Below are 14,781 nucleotides of genomic sequence, written 5' to 3' on the forward strand. Positions count from 1 at the left end.
ACGGGTCTTGTTTGTGCTGTTACTTTTGCTTTGGGCTGATATAGAAAACAAGTTTGCGGGAGATCGCAGAGCATGGAAAAATACTAGTAGTGACTGGCCTCTCTTTCACTAGGTGTTGACAGATGTTGGGCAAATGGATTCCCATTCATGGGCATAGTCTGGGTGAGCCCAGCAGAGCCAGAGACGCAGTGCAGCACGAAACCGCTCAACTCAACTAGACATCCTTGTCCTGATCGATTTTACCAAAAAAGTGGACTGATGGAAGACTGGCACACACCTCTCAGCCAAAACATCATGAGTGAGAGTGAGACTGCTCCCATCACTGAGGGGGTCAATTGGGCTTTCCACATCAACACATCTGGTGAATCAGATTTTCTTCCATTAAAAGCGATGACTCACCAGCTCAAGAGGTTAACTGCTGCCACGACCTCAATTTGTCTCCTTGCACAGGCGTGGCATCCTGATTTCACCCACATCTCGCTGTTCACAAGAGCCAAGACACAGAGACACAGAGACAGAGGGAGAGAGAGAGAGAGAGAGACAGAGAGAGAGAGAGACAGACAATGCTATATAAGGCTCGGTGCACCATGGCTGTGGCACTCTACTGTAAGTGCAGCATGCCTTGCCCTGGTAAGGTGCGAGGGAAAGGGCCTGGACCGAACGCTTGTTTACACAGCATCTTCTCTTGCTTTTCCTTTTTAAGAGGTCCTGTTACCAAATGCGTCTCAAGCCCCTGTATTCCCATCTCCAGCACTAATATTTACAGTGCCCTTTGCGGCCTGAGAGAGGAAGTGGGCTGAGGTCTGCGCCGACGGCGCAGCGGCACTCGTGGCTCCGCCCACACCACGGGGTCACGTCCAGGGTGGAGAGGCTGCGCGCATTGGGGCCAGGATGTCCTGCTCCAGGTGGTGCCAGCGGAAGAGTAGTGAAGGCAGAGCTGCAGTTCAGTTGGAAATTCTATTTGCAGCACGTGTGTGTGTGTGCATGTGTGGGTCTGTGCATACTCAAGAGACCATGTGGAGAGATGGCCATAAATCTCACCTTTTGCTAAACAGTTACTCTCCCTCTCTCTCTCCCCCCTCCTTCCTCTGTCTCATGCTTTCTCTCCCCTCGGCTTATCTGAAATTCTTCTTGCTTTTCCTTCCCTCATTACCCCTTTCAGTATCCATCATACTTTTTTGCCTTCCATTTCCAGCTCTCTTGCCGTCTCCCTCCCTCTTCCTCTTCCTCTCGTTCACTAGCTCATGTGATAGAGCAAGGGTGCAAGGGCACAGAGGAAAACCGAGGCATAGGAGAACGACGGCGAAAAAAAAAAAAGAACCCTCTCAGGACCGGCTGATTAGTCAACCGTTAAGAGGGAAAGACAAATAAACGTCAGGGCTTCACACAGCTCTCCCCCGGGTATCTTTTACTTCTCCTTTTAGAAATGACTGCTTCCTCTGTGTCTAATTCACTAGGCCCCTCCACAGTGTGTGGGAAAAGAAAAATACCTCCATATGTACGTCCACTAGTGTTAAACAAGTGTGGGTTTCACAGCTGTGTTGCCAACCATGTCAAATAGAAGACAAGCACCAAGGGGTGGATAAAATGTTATACTATTTAATTTGCTGTAAGGCCTAATAGCAGACCTCACAGCATACACTCACTGTACACACACTAATATTTTTAGCTTTTTGTAAAGATATTCAGGTATATGAAAGTCAGATGTGCTTACGTAAGAATGCTTTGATCTTCTTCTTAATAGGGAAGGAGTCTGCCCCGTTGGGCTCGAAATAGCCCCCTGATCAAGATGAGCAGAGTCGTAGTCTACCCAAGCAATTAACACAAGCCTAGATCAAACAAATCCTGGGCTCTGGAAACCCAGGTTAGTGTGGGCAGGTTGAGGAAACATGATTCTGACAGTCGTGAGCGCACAGGGATCTGCTCTGTGCGGCATCTTCCTCCTCTCTCCTGACACACTCATGCTTTGATGGATTTCTCACAGGAGCACACCTCTGAAAATGTCTTGTTTAACTCGTATGCATGTCCACAGAGGAAAAAGTAGAGCAACTGAATTTAAATAAATATTCTTGTCCTCAACAATACCAAATTGTTCCAAATGATCAAGAACCTAGCACAAGAGACTATCAGGTAGATGTTATTTAGTGCAGAGGCACCAAATTAATCACCTGTCTGTTTTTTTCTTTTTTCCACACCCAGATCTACTTCATATTTGAAATATGTTCACGCACACCAATTTTCAGCTGTACATTAACAAGATTTTTTTACTCGGCAAGAATCAAGGCATCTTGAGGATGCCTATCTGATTGCTCTCTGGGTATGCTCAAATGCTATACCCTGAAACTGGACAGGCACAGGCCATGAGCAAGGGTGTACACGCACGCACGCACACACGCACACACACACACACACACACGTCAGTCATCCTTAGAGCACAAACATTCCATTTACTCACACAAGGGTCTTGTGCTCCCCATGCCCTTGCAAAAGATGTGAATGGAGAGTCTTTGCTTTTAGTGCAGACATGTCCTTGGGCCATGCTCAATCCCCATGGCCCCACATGGGCAGCTGCCTGCCATTCCTGATGACCTTTACCACCTCTCAAAACATGTTGGCAAAACTCCCCATTTATTTCTTGTCTGTAACCATAGACCTCTAGGTCTGTAGAAGGCACCAGAATGGGCTTTATCAAATGGTATTTACCAAGTAATCATTAGTGAATTTCACAATGCAGTTTTAACTAAGGAAAAACACTGGGGAAGCCAAGGTCAAGAGCATAAAAGAGGAGTCAGACAGAAAATGACCTGGTAAGAAGCCAATGGCTCAGCCCAGCGACAAGCAGGGCCAAACCCTGGCCAATCAAAACAGACCTCCTAATTCCGTTTCCATAACAGAGTGTGGAGCATGCAGTCGTTGTGGCGATTACAGTGATTAAGTGAGCCTGAAGCCAGTGTGATTGGGAATCAGCGGTCTGATAGAGAGAGAGAGTGAGAGAGCATGGGACAGGAAGAGTGCTGAGGATGTGACACACCGCCAAATGCGCATTCATCATGATGTCACCGTTTTCCCTGTCCGAGCCAGGGTCGGAAAAAAAGAGCTCAGCCCAATCCAGGCACCAAGGGCTTACATCACATTCAAACGAGATCACCTACTATATTTAAACACGTGAAAGCTCCCACCGGGTTCACTGTCGAGTCCAAACTGCCCCTTCTCCACCAGCGCCCCCCCCCCCCCTCCCCACCCCACCCCACTCTGCACTGCCCTGATCTGACCATGTGCATATGGATGCTGCAGCAGTCCACACAGCGGAGAGTAATGGGCACTGGCTGCTCAAGGGACAAAAGGCATTTCTAAACTGTCGCGGTGAGGGCAGTCACCCATGGAAATCTACTGTGGACAGGACGCAGTGTTTATGGCTGGCAGTAATTACAGTTTGGTGGAGTCCCCAGCTTCGAAATGGAGCAGTACAAAGCACACCACTGGTTTCGCTGGCAGCCCAGCAGAACCATTAAATCTGTCGGCAGTTCAAAAGATGGAGATAAAGTGCTGGATGTAAACGTCATGGAGGAGGACCTCCCAAACACTGGCGCTCTCTGGCGCCCAGGAACTCTACAGTGTTGCAGGACAATTGCGTAACTGAGGCTCTAGCCAATGGTATAGCCTACTGCTGTTCTGATCAATTGCAAATTACGTTATGATGCTATGAGTGTTACCCTGAGCTCCTGGACTAGGCCACTTAGGCATCAATGTGTATAACAACATTAGACTAATGCATGCTTAATCATGACTTTTCCTGGACAGAACTTAATGCATTAACAGAGCTGAAAATCATTTGCCAAGGTCTTCAAGGCTGAGGCATAACAAAATCCACTATCCACAAGGAATTCAGTAATTGATTAAAATATATTCAATGCAAACTACTATTGTTACTGTTACTCTAGTCACTTTCCAAATTAAGTCCATTGGTAATAGGAGCTTGATAGAAACAAGCTGATACTTGCCTTGTCAACTGCAACTTGCCTTAGAGTATGCTTACCCCCCCCCCCCCCCCCCCCCCCCCAAATTATCATATTCACTGTATGACTGAGAAATGAAAAAAAAACCTCGTTCTATCATCTCTCACTTCAGTAAAAATGCTACTGTCAAAAGCTATGAAAACGCTGTCAAGCTAATGTGCAGACATTTATCATACCTGCAGTGTGCACTCATCATTCACTAACAAATTAACCACAAAATACAGAAAGCACCTCCAAAAACAGTCACACATGCACACACAAAATCTCCAATCAGCAAAACAACGACTGGCTTTTTCTGGGCCAACTGTTGTTGCGAACCCATCCCAGTGACATCAGCGTCCTTATTTACCCAGCACGGCACCATGTTCCGATTCCGTTTGAGCATATGGTGGTGCCGATGAAGGGGAGCTTTGTCACGTTTCAGGTAAACGAGACACGAGCCGCAGGTGGGCTGCCAGACCAGGCCCGCTCCCGAGAAGCGCGCTGGCTCCACGCCAACCGGCTCCAGCAGCTAGGATGTCCGTATGCATACCAGAGCCCCTAGCCCCTGACACAAGGAGAGAGAGAGAGAGAGAGAGAGAGAGAGAGAGAGAGAGAGAGACTCCATCTGACCTATCAGCAGGAGGTGTGGGCCAGCCAGATTTTGTTGTCAGAGGCTGAGCTTTTTCGCAGGGCAAACAAGGAAATCTCAGTCCCAGCCTGGGCCGTCTGGCATTCTTATGAGAAAGAGAAAGAGAGAAAGAGAGAAAGAGAGAGAGAGAGAGAGAGAGAGGGAGACCTCAAAGGGCGCTTGGTCTGTTGCAGGTACCAGAAAAAAGGATAAAAAAACAACATCTCCTCAAGTTAAGGCTTGCCGACTTGTTGAGTCAGCATACCTGATAAAATTAGGTTCTCACCTCTCAGCAATACCTGACAGACTGGTTCGCATTACTGCAGTAGTCTGGAGCAAATTTAAAAAAAGTTGCTGCTTCATGCTTCAATAGCTGCTTGGCATCTGAAAGTGCAAGGTTATGGGAAGCACAGGAAAGGGACCCAGCAAAGAAATAGCAGTCACACCAAGTATGACCACCTCGCCCAATGAAAGCGAGGGTATCTCCGTGGTAACGGGGCCATGGCACGCCTCATCGAAGAGAGAAGTGGAGAACGCATTGAGCTTGTTGATTTGGGCAGAGGAGAGTGCTTTCATCTGCCGGCTGTGGAGAGGGCTGAGTCGAGATGGAATCAGCGACTCCTATCTTGAGTGCCCAGCCTGTCACTGCAGCGGACCTCATTATCTGAGGGACGGCGAGACGGACAGCCAAGCATCAGTGGAGGGAAGACTTCAAATAAGCCCATAATTGCACTGTTTGCAACAAATTCAACTGTAAGCTTCTTTCTCTCCTCTCCCTTACTCTGTGTGCGTGTGTGTGTATGAAAGAGAGAGAGAGAGTGCAAATCTTAAAATGGTCTAAAATTTAAAGTCATTAAAAGTTGCAATGGTCACTGGGCATGTATAATAACGGGCGTGACACCGATTTAGATTTCCTGTTGATTTTTATCACACTGCGTGTTTGACAAATGAGCTAAGTGCTTTCAAAGCAAACATTACAATGAAGTGGTGTAATAAAATAAAGCAACCCGATCCTCTGCTCCCTCAAAGGCCAGGCTGAGGCCATGTGGCTGGGGAGTAGCGTCAGTGTTGGGGTGGGGGAGGTCTGGAGGGGGGGGGGCAGCGAGGGATTAGACATGAGCAGTGAAAAACCAGTGGCCTTGCCAGCAAAGCACACTCTGCTCATATAGCCCAATAAAGAGACCTGACAACTTTGTTTGATCACTCTGTACAACAAGGAGGATGGGTGGTTAAAGGGGGAAAAAAATCCGTCAAGCTTTGCTTGCTTTGGAGGTGGCTCACAGCCTGTAGCCTATGTCTCTCCTGTCCATATGTGTTTGAGTAAGTGGATACTGTATGTTTTGTGTGCAAAGTCTCCAAACAAGATCACACACACGCACAGAGACAAAGGGGGGTAGGGGGCACTACTCTTGTCACTCACCACTAGCAAGTTCATGCTGTTACACTCACCTCACCCCCCCTCCCCGGCTCCCTCCTGTTCTCCTCTGTAATCTCCCTGCCAACCGTGGCAGCGTGCCAGCAGCTCCGCTCGACCCCAGACGTCCAACCATCAACACTCCACCTCTCTCCTACTCCCCTACACTTTGAGCATTCCTCAACTCCTGTATATGGACTTCCGCCACGGTTGCCACTACCACCAGCGATTTCACGCCATTCTCAGACAGCCGTGTCACAAGCATCTTAGCATTGCATCCCCACAGACAGCTACAACCACCTAGCGCCCAATATAGCCACCACAGGGAACCGGACTAAAGGTGTTTGTTTTTCTTTTCGTGCTCAAAGCCTGAATGCGTTTCTGTCCACCCCCCACCCCCAACTTGCATAATGAACAGTGAGCAAAAGCAACGGCTGCTGGAACACTAGTGTGACATGCACTAATACCGCAGATGATTCATAGAGTGGAGACATTGGACGAGATTAGCTCTTGTGTTACATGCCACTGCTGCGCACAGCCAACAGTGGTGACAAACAATAGTGTCTGCCTTTTATACATGCATGCGGTCACAGATGTATTTTGACTCCGCAGTTCCATGTCTCAACTCAAATAAAGTTACGGGAAACATATCAGTCCACTGAAATTGCTTAAGACCTCTTTGCATGGCTAATGCATGTCTTTAGCACAGTTTAATAAGAAAGGGATTTCAGTGATCAAAGTGATTTCTGGAGCATCTACAAGGGCCTATCTGCCATCTCGGCCTTGGACAATTCCTGAGCTAGGCCAAGTACGTGCGCAATGAACATAGATGATTATTTTCAAAAACAACTGACACACAGCACTACAAATTAGGTTGACAATTTCCCCACTGTGGTTCTTTTTGTCTGGCATACCTGACTAATCACTCAACTATTGTGGTGGACAACCACTAAGTGAGCTATCCATGGAAACTGGACAAACACTGCAACACTGCATTGCAAAACCGCATTACAAAAATAGCCTGACTCAAGTCTTTCAGTTACCTGTAAGCAAAGCAGAGGTGGAGATCAGTTTGCAATAGCTAGCTTGGCCAAGTTTAGTAGGTATCAGCACACAGCTAGCATGGTGGAGCATAAAGACATATTAGTGCTCGCCGCCCATTCAGATTTACCAAATGCCTATTCATACTTCTGATTCACCCCACTCAGGCTAAATATGGTCAGTCTGTAAGCATGTAAAATCAACTGATGTCACAGACAAACTGAAAGCTGTAAACCAAATGCTCACCAAACGCTCACAAATTACAGACCAACCAAAGCAAAGCCAGATAAGCAGTGTTAAACTGAATTTTTAAAGTTCACTGGATGAAAATGACACCTACCCTTGGGACTGCTGCAGGGCATCCAGAATGAATGCATGTATTGTACCATATGTGACTTAGGCCTTCTTTGTGCATATCACATTACCCATATGACAGCTACAAAGTTCAAAATTTTGGCAAAAAACATAGAATTTTCTTAAAGTAACTTACTCTTTTCTCGCTTTCTCTCTCTCCCTCTTATTCTCGAACTTCCATTCTCCCTTCCTCCAGCATAAGAACAAATAAGGACGTCTGACAGAATCTGGTTGTGGTTCTGGCAGCGGTTTACTCTATTTTCGTGACATTTCTTTCAAGATTAAATTTCAGTTCATGCATGACCCACCAATATATCATTTAATTCAGAGTGAGTGATGCTGCAAATATGTCGAGCACTTCAAAGTGCCATGAGAAATCAACTGTGATCTCTCTGGACATCAAGACAAGTACACCATTTTAAGCGAGAAACCAGAGGCAAGAGAGAGGAAAGAAAATGTGTCTGAATCCTGGTTATCTTTGACAGGGAAAGAAATCATTGTGGCCTAATTAACTATCTGAGGTAGGCTATTATTCATTAAGTTATGACAGTGGTTTAAGCTGGCACCTTTTCAACCTCTATTATACATAGACACAAAAATAAAAACCCTGAAGGCTGAAATGCCAATAAATCTACGATATAATTTCACAGTGCATAGAAGGAATATGGGGTGGAATAGTAATGTGTGGGTGAAAACATCAGAGACATTCCTGCAAAACTATGGAGAGACAACCTAAATTGAAGACCACATAGAAGCCTGCAGCCCGGTTAGTAAACAGCTTTTGAGTTGCCCTCACCACTCCTCAGCTTGCTCCTCTCTTGCACACCATCATAGATCTCATCTTAGTGACTCTGGAAGGGGCTGCCAAGAGATAAACCAAAAATGAGGAAAGAGAGAGAAAGAAAGGCAGTGTTTGTGCAAATTGATGGGTTTGGTTTCCACAGCACCAAGCACTTGTTTTCTTTCTCTTGTTCTCAGGAATTTTGCGACCTGGCTCTGGCGACGAGCTCAGCCCTCACAAACACAACACAAAGCAACAGGGCTCGTTGAGTGGGCGCTGAAGATCGGGCTCAAGATTGCATTCGGGGCATGTCATGAAACCTGCCCTCCTCCTGCCATGGCTTATGCATCGCATCTCCCACACCAAGCCCAGAGCGGGCATGCCACAGCTCACACTCGCCTGCGTAAACAAGGCAACCGGTAAGGTATGGATACGTGGGGGTGGGGGGGGGGGCGCTTATCTGCCTAGCACCGCAAGTGTGCCTCTAATTTTAGCAGCAGCCCCAGTATGAGTACAGGAGGCACGCTAACCACAAATATGGATACAGTGTTGTCCCTCTATGCAATTAACCACCAGGAAAACGACCAGCTTGACTCTCGGGATGTGTGTGTGTGTGTGTGTGTGTGTGCATGGTGGTGGGGGTTCCGGAGGCAACACGACAGCTGGCCAGCGCAGAACAATGTAATTACACACCATTATGGCGAGCTGATTCAACCTGGAAACTGCTGGAAATTCCATCAGGACTTTATGAACTGACCCCAAGCACACATGACTTTCCAAAGCCAGAACCTTGCACCTGTGACTGTGCATGGTACATAAGAGCACAGACAACACATGTCTCAGCACAGCACAAACAGAGTTCTGTTTACTTGGAGTAAGGTTGCAGCGAACTACTGGTATTGGATGGTCAGGATATTATATGGGTGACTGATAAAAATAGTTCCTTGTGTCTGAAACTCTGAATTGTAACATGTTATTCACTCTTTAACCTGTTAGTCCAAAAGAGGCTCATATGAAGAGGTACTCTGCCAAGGGGAAACTGTGAGGACTGGAGTTGACATTCAGATCTTGAGCATAAAACTGAGTGGACAGAGCTAAGGAGAAAAACAATGACATCATGGAAGAATATTCCAGGCCAGCAGAGGTGATCTCTACCAAAATTGCAATTTTATGAACACAAAGTAGTGATTTACTATCAGAACCACATGGGCTAAGGTAAAAACATTCATGGTCCTCTTTGGTTTCAGTTCAAAATCCCTTGTTACATTTTGAAAATCAGGTCCATGCAGGAGAGACAGGTTTCAATATGGCTATGAGAAAAACACGACTCGTCATGAACAGCCAGGGCAATATCCTTCAGGGAATTGTAAAGGACAGAGAGGAATTTGAGAGATCATGCCAGGAGCAAGGGAGAGAAAAAAGGACAGAGGGGATTTTTTCCCCTGCCCTGAACGCTTCCTGGAGAAGATGTGCAGTGGGAATAAGGAATGAGAGGTTAGACTTACCTGTTACAGTCATCACAACTACGGTGCACAAACAGCAAGCCGGCAGCTTCACCTGTGCCAAACAGGCAATAAACACAATCGCTTCAGCCAAAGGAAGACTTCAGTACTCTTGCAAAGCACTCTGCCTCCCCCTTTCCCAACCTACTACGGATCTGAACATCAGCAGTGCTAGGTCACGGGGGTATATTTAAACCTGTCTGAGTGATATAGGAGACTTTCTGAGTGGCACAGAGCGAAAGGTGTGCGCTGTTTGAACAGACCCCCCGAGGCTGAGGGCTCTGCGGGGCTATGACGGCAGACGCCCCAGAGTCCAAGCTCGCTGCTCTCAAATACCTCTTTCTAGTGCTACCAGACCTGTCACTCTTGTCTCACGCGATGAAAATAACACGGTCATCACCACCTTTGCCGACCACGCACACAGCAGCCAAAACAAGAGCCATCCACACAGTCATCCGTGCCTGGGCCACTTTTTAATTTGGTCTCCGGTTTCTGGGGTGAGCAATGTAGGTGAGTCAGGCTTATAATCACAGCTGTGTAATTTTCAAAGCGCAAAAAAGAAACAAAACAAAACAACTCCCCTCTCCAGTTCCCAGATAGGCTACAATGCTGTGGGTGTTTCTTACCGTGGAATCATACCAACATTCTGTTTCTTTCACATCCGTTTCTACCGTGGAGCAAAGCAGAATACACATGCATAATAATGTGCCACTGTATTTAGATGAAGCAAATACTCATTATGTCAGTTTGAAAATGGTAGCTAGAGGTTTCTAGCTGTTTCACCATGTGTCTAATTACTAGACACGAGGCAAACATCCGCAGCGGTTCCATTCTCCTATCCATCTCATCAGCCTGCTAAGCTGCAGGAATGGGGGAAAAGGTCTTTGGAATGTAGAGTTTGCTGGAGCAGACACTAAACTCCAAAACAGAGATCTCATTTCACAGTCGCCTAGAGTGATCCAGTTATTTTACAGAAACATTTCAGTTATCTTAGCCAAAACACCATGAGGCCTAGACCATTTTCTCAGACATAATATGCTTGCACAGGATGCATGCACAAATACAGCCTCAAATATTCCTAATTTAAATGTTTCATTACTTAGCCTAATCTAATACAGAGGACAAGCCCAAAAACTGTGAGATTTTAGAGAAGCCATCCCTTACTACCAAATAACATGCTTGTTAAAATCATTAAAATGGTCTGAAAAGCTTTGGTTTGGTATTCAATGTCAAGGTGACCTGTCTCATGCACAATGCATAAAATCCAATTAATGAAGACTCACTGCAAACTCTGCCAAATCAGAAGGATTAATCTGAAAGATTAAGAAGAGACCACAGTCAAACATAGCACATGGGCGTCGCTGGCACATCCAAACTTCCCATTTTGATCACTGGCTTTGCAAAAAGGAAAAGATGTGTGCTTCACACGCTGATCGTGTTTGTGTATCTGCAGTTTATGGTTTCAGGGAGGGGCATTTTGCCATGGCAACCAGGGTATTCAGACTCTTCACCTCCCGTTAACCCTTTAAAGCTATGACCTCTGCCCTTACCAACATCAAATAAATGGGCACATGTAAAGGTGTCCATGTGGCCTGTTTAAAATGCAGGTCACTGGGTTTATGGAGAGGCTCAGGTTCTGGGAACGCATCGTGGGTGTCTTGGTGTCTGTTCTCTGGTCCATTGAAACCAACATGCAACCAACCAACATGACTGTGCAGTAATAGCCTAATGCATCAGTTGGTATAAAGTAAGCAAATAAAGTATTACTGTATACTGTTACTACAATGTTATAACAGGAGTTAGAGCTATCTGGGGGTGTTGATTTGCGATGTGAGGTCCAGGTCTCCTCTTAAGGGGGTAATCGGAGCTGCCACTGCATCTGCTGAGCATCACGTTCCACACAAGATGATGAGTGCGTGGAGCATCTCTGAGCGAGTGTGACCTAAAGGCTAAACCTCCGTCCATCAGGTCATGCTAACTACTGCAGGTCTCTCCCTGCCAAGCTCCGAACAGCCAGCTTCCAGCTTTTGTGGAGCCACATTAACACTTCAAACAAGAGGGCAAAAACTGGGTGTCATGTGCTCAGCCACTGGAGAAAATTCACTGTGACAATCAATGTCAGGCTGCAGTACAGCTTTTTAGGAGTGCTGGCATCCTAAGAGAAAAGGACTAGTACAATACTTCACATCAAAGACTTCTGTTCTACTTCATAAAAATGATTGTGGCAGAAAGGAAATTTATTCTAAGAGGCTTGCATTATGAATAAGTCTGTGACAGTTTGGCGCCTCTAATTCATGAGAACACATTCTTGTGGGTTTCCATCATTTGCGTTGGACATTATTTAACGACAACTATTGCACAACTTTCATAGAGGTAAAAGCTTGCCATGTTTCACTTTTCTGTAAGTAGAAATGAATGTTAACTATAATTGCTAGTTTACCTTTATGATTCCCACAGACCCACAAAGTAAAGATGCATAGAATCTTTATTTCTTAGAGAATCTCAAAGAGCAGATGTTGCCTTTGTCTCTTATTTATGTTGAATATTGACTTTATTGACTGGAAACACTAAACCAAACACCAAATTGCTTATAACAAGCCACCATCCTGCTAGAACGATCAATGCTCAACTAACATGTCATGTTTCATCCAAAATGTTATGAGGTTAGTGCCCCCCCCACCCCCACCCCACTCCGCCGACTAAGGCAAGTTGACCAACTTCGACGTGAAGTTACAATTTTGAGGAGGTGTACGTCAGGAGGTACATGGTGACACAGAGGCTCTGCATAGTGACAGCGTTGATTCGACACAAACCCATAAACTAGGCTTAAGACTCTTTCCTTTGGCTGTCCTGCCCCTGGCCTGCCCCCTCCAGGCCTCTAGGTCACACCTGTTCTCTAGCTCTGACCGAGGGGAAGGGGAGAGTTCAAAGAGCACGGTGTCACATAACATTTCCTCAACAAGATCACGGAGGATTCCAAGCAATTCAACAAAAACGAGAACATATGTGCCAAACAATAAGTAAACAAACTGAGGTTCTGGTGGATCTACTGCTATCCAAACCTACAGTCATAAAGTTCTGTTTTAGGATACAGTACATGCGTCACAAAATTTGTGATTGTTGTTTTCTGGATAGAATGTGAAGATAGCTGAAAACTACCTACCACTGAACACACTTTAAAAAGCTGGCTGGTCTACTTGTATTAGTATGAGCAAAAATGCCAATAGGAACACAGAGCAGTACAATCCTACTAAAGGGGGGTCATATTTTCTCAGAGAGGCAGAACAGCAAAATCCAGACTCAAGTAAATTAAGTAAAACCTAAAGATGCTTGTTGATGGTTGGCATTCACGGCAGATAAAAACATTTTCTAAAGCAAAGTATTCTGGCTGTGCTTCCAACTATGGAAAACAAGAGAAAATATATCCACAAAAGAAAATATATCCACACACATATCTTCTATGCTCCCAGTGTAGTTTGATGAGTACGTTTCGACCACTCAGGTCTTCGTCGGGTACATATTGCTTCCAGCTATGTCAGGTTGATATCCAAAAGCAGCAGACCCACTGATGGTGCACTATGAGGGCTCATGGCACTTGTGATATTGTGTAGATATTTAACACAATAAAGTTACTCATAATGCTGCACAATAAAGGGAAGTAAGTGTGGTAATGTGTTTGCTCTAATTGTGAGGTCACATTGCATGTGTTTGATCAGTGTCTCAATACCTAGTAGTGGACATTGGTGACATTGTTGGAGAAAGTGGAAGTCTGAATTCAATTGAGCAATAATAATTCAGTTACAACCTGCAATTGTATGTGCATATAATCGACTACACATACTTAGCCAACATAGGCTACTTTGAAACATTTTCGAAACAGGATTGACACGTTAGAATGTTACTGTACGTATATTGGTTACTCTTCACTAGACACTCTATTCTGTTCCTCACAAATACATAAATTGTTCACTCGTCCCTTTCAGGCAGCCAATGATGTGCACATGGTCACATACACACGGTGTGGCCCCGTCGCAGACAATTGACACAAGAACAAATGACACGACACATATCGTCCGACCGTATGATGAAAAATAAACCTACGTGCATTTGGCCTACTCTGTGTTTATCTGTATTGGACTTACTATACTTTAGCATTCTGGTTTGACGTCACATCATAAAACAGGGCGAGCGAAACGTGTTTAGACCAGTGTCAATACAGAATCACAATCTGTGTAACGGACTATAACAGATTATCTAAGTCAAAGGCTAATTAAAATGTTTTTGTCGACAAATGTCTAATGCCTTGTGTATTTATTGTATCATTACTTTACAGCAGTCAATACCCACGAATATGTAATCATTTTGCTATTAAATGCTATCGAGTTGTTGCAGGTAAACTTTTAGCTAGCTTTGGTGACTTCGCTGTGCACCACAGCAGAACAGCAACCAAACTAAATAGCTTTACTGGCAACAACTGTCAGATAATAACAACAATGCAAAATGTTTATGATATGACGACACGAAAATAGAATACACTCTCTGTGTAACGGCCACATTTAAACTTTCCTCTGTATCAAATATATAGTTACGCCTGTGTCTTCAGACTGGGAGAACTGGAACTTTTTTTCTTACCGTTAGCAGTTTTGTGCTCCGTCACATTCCTTTAAAGTCGTGACACCATCTTAATCCGAACACGGTGAACTGTCCTGCGATGGAAATGTCGAATCCGTCCAATGTATTTATTGGTTGATAAAAGTAATCACGCGTCGCTGGTCTCGCACACTTTAGCTCTCCGCCGCAGCATTTCCAGCCATTCGCGTGAACGCGCGCATACGTAGCTAAGGGCGGTCTCTAGTCTCAAGTGCTGGTAAGCAGTTCATGTAGCCTGAACTGCTTACCAGAATGTCGGACACGCGCGTCCACATGAGATAGACTGAAATGTTGGTTCTGAGGTCCAAATCCACTGAAGTAAAATTATGTCTTTATTTCTTATATCTTTAAGATATATCCATTACCATATTTGCTCTGAGATATGTTTTTATGATTATTAATAAGCTAGACTA

The 14,781-nt window shown here is 45.2% G+C and overlaps 1 protein-coding gene across 2 annotated transcripts in view; it reads right to left on the reverse strand.

The window, feature by feature from the left end:
* peak1 (pseudopodium-enriched atypical kinase 1) overlaps positions 1–14,505 on the reverse strand; it is a 94,747-nt gene extending 80,242 nt beyond the window's left edge. Inside the window, exon 1 of one of the 2 annotated variants that reach the window (XM_076264272.1) lies at positions 14,351–14,505. The gene's annotated coding sequence lies outside the window, so the exon portion shown is untranslated. Of the gene's footprint in view, positions 1–7,571; positions 10,164–14,350 lie in introns of those variants that run through there. The other variant, XM_076264263.1, reaches the window with a different exon arrangement.
* Positions 14,506–14,781: the final 276 nt, after the last annotated feature.

This window comes from Alosa pseudoharengus, unplaced genomic scaffold, assembly GCF_046254945.1.
Source record: "Alosa pseudoharengus isolate Yale_2024_CS ecotype anadromous, Long Island Sound unplaced genomic scaffold, YU_APseudo_1.1 YU_APseudo_1.1_scf_10, whole genome shotgun sequence".
NCBI lineage: Eukaryota > Metazoa > Chordata > Actinopteri > Clupeiformes > Clupeidae > Alosa > Alosa pseudoharengus.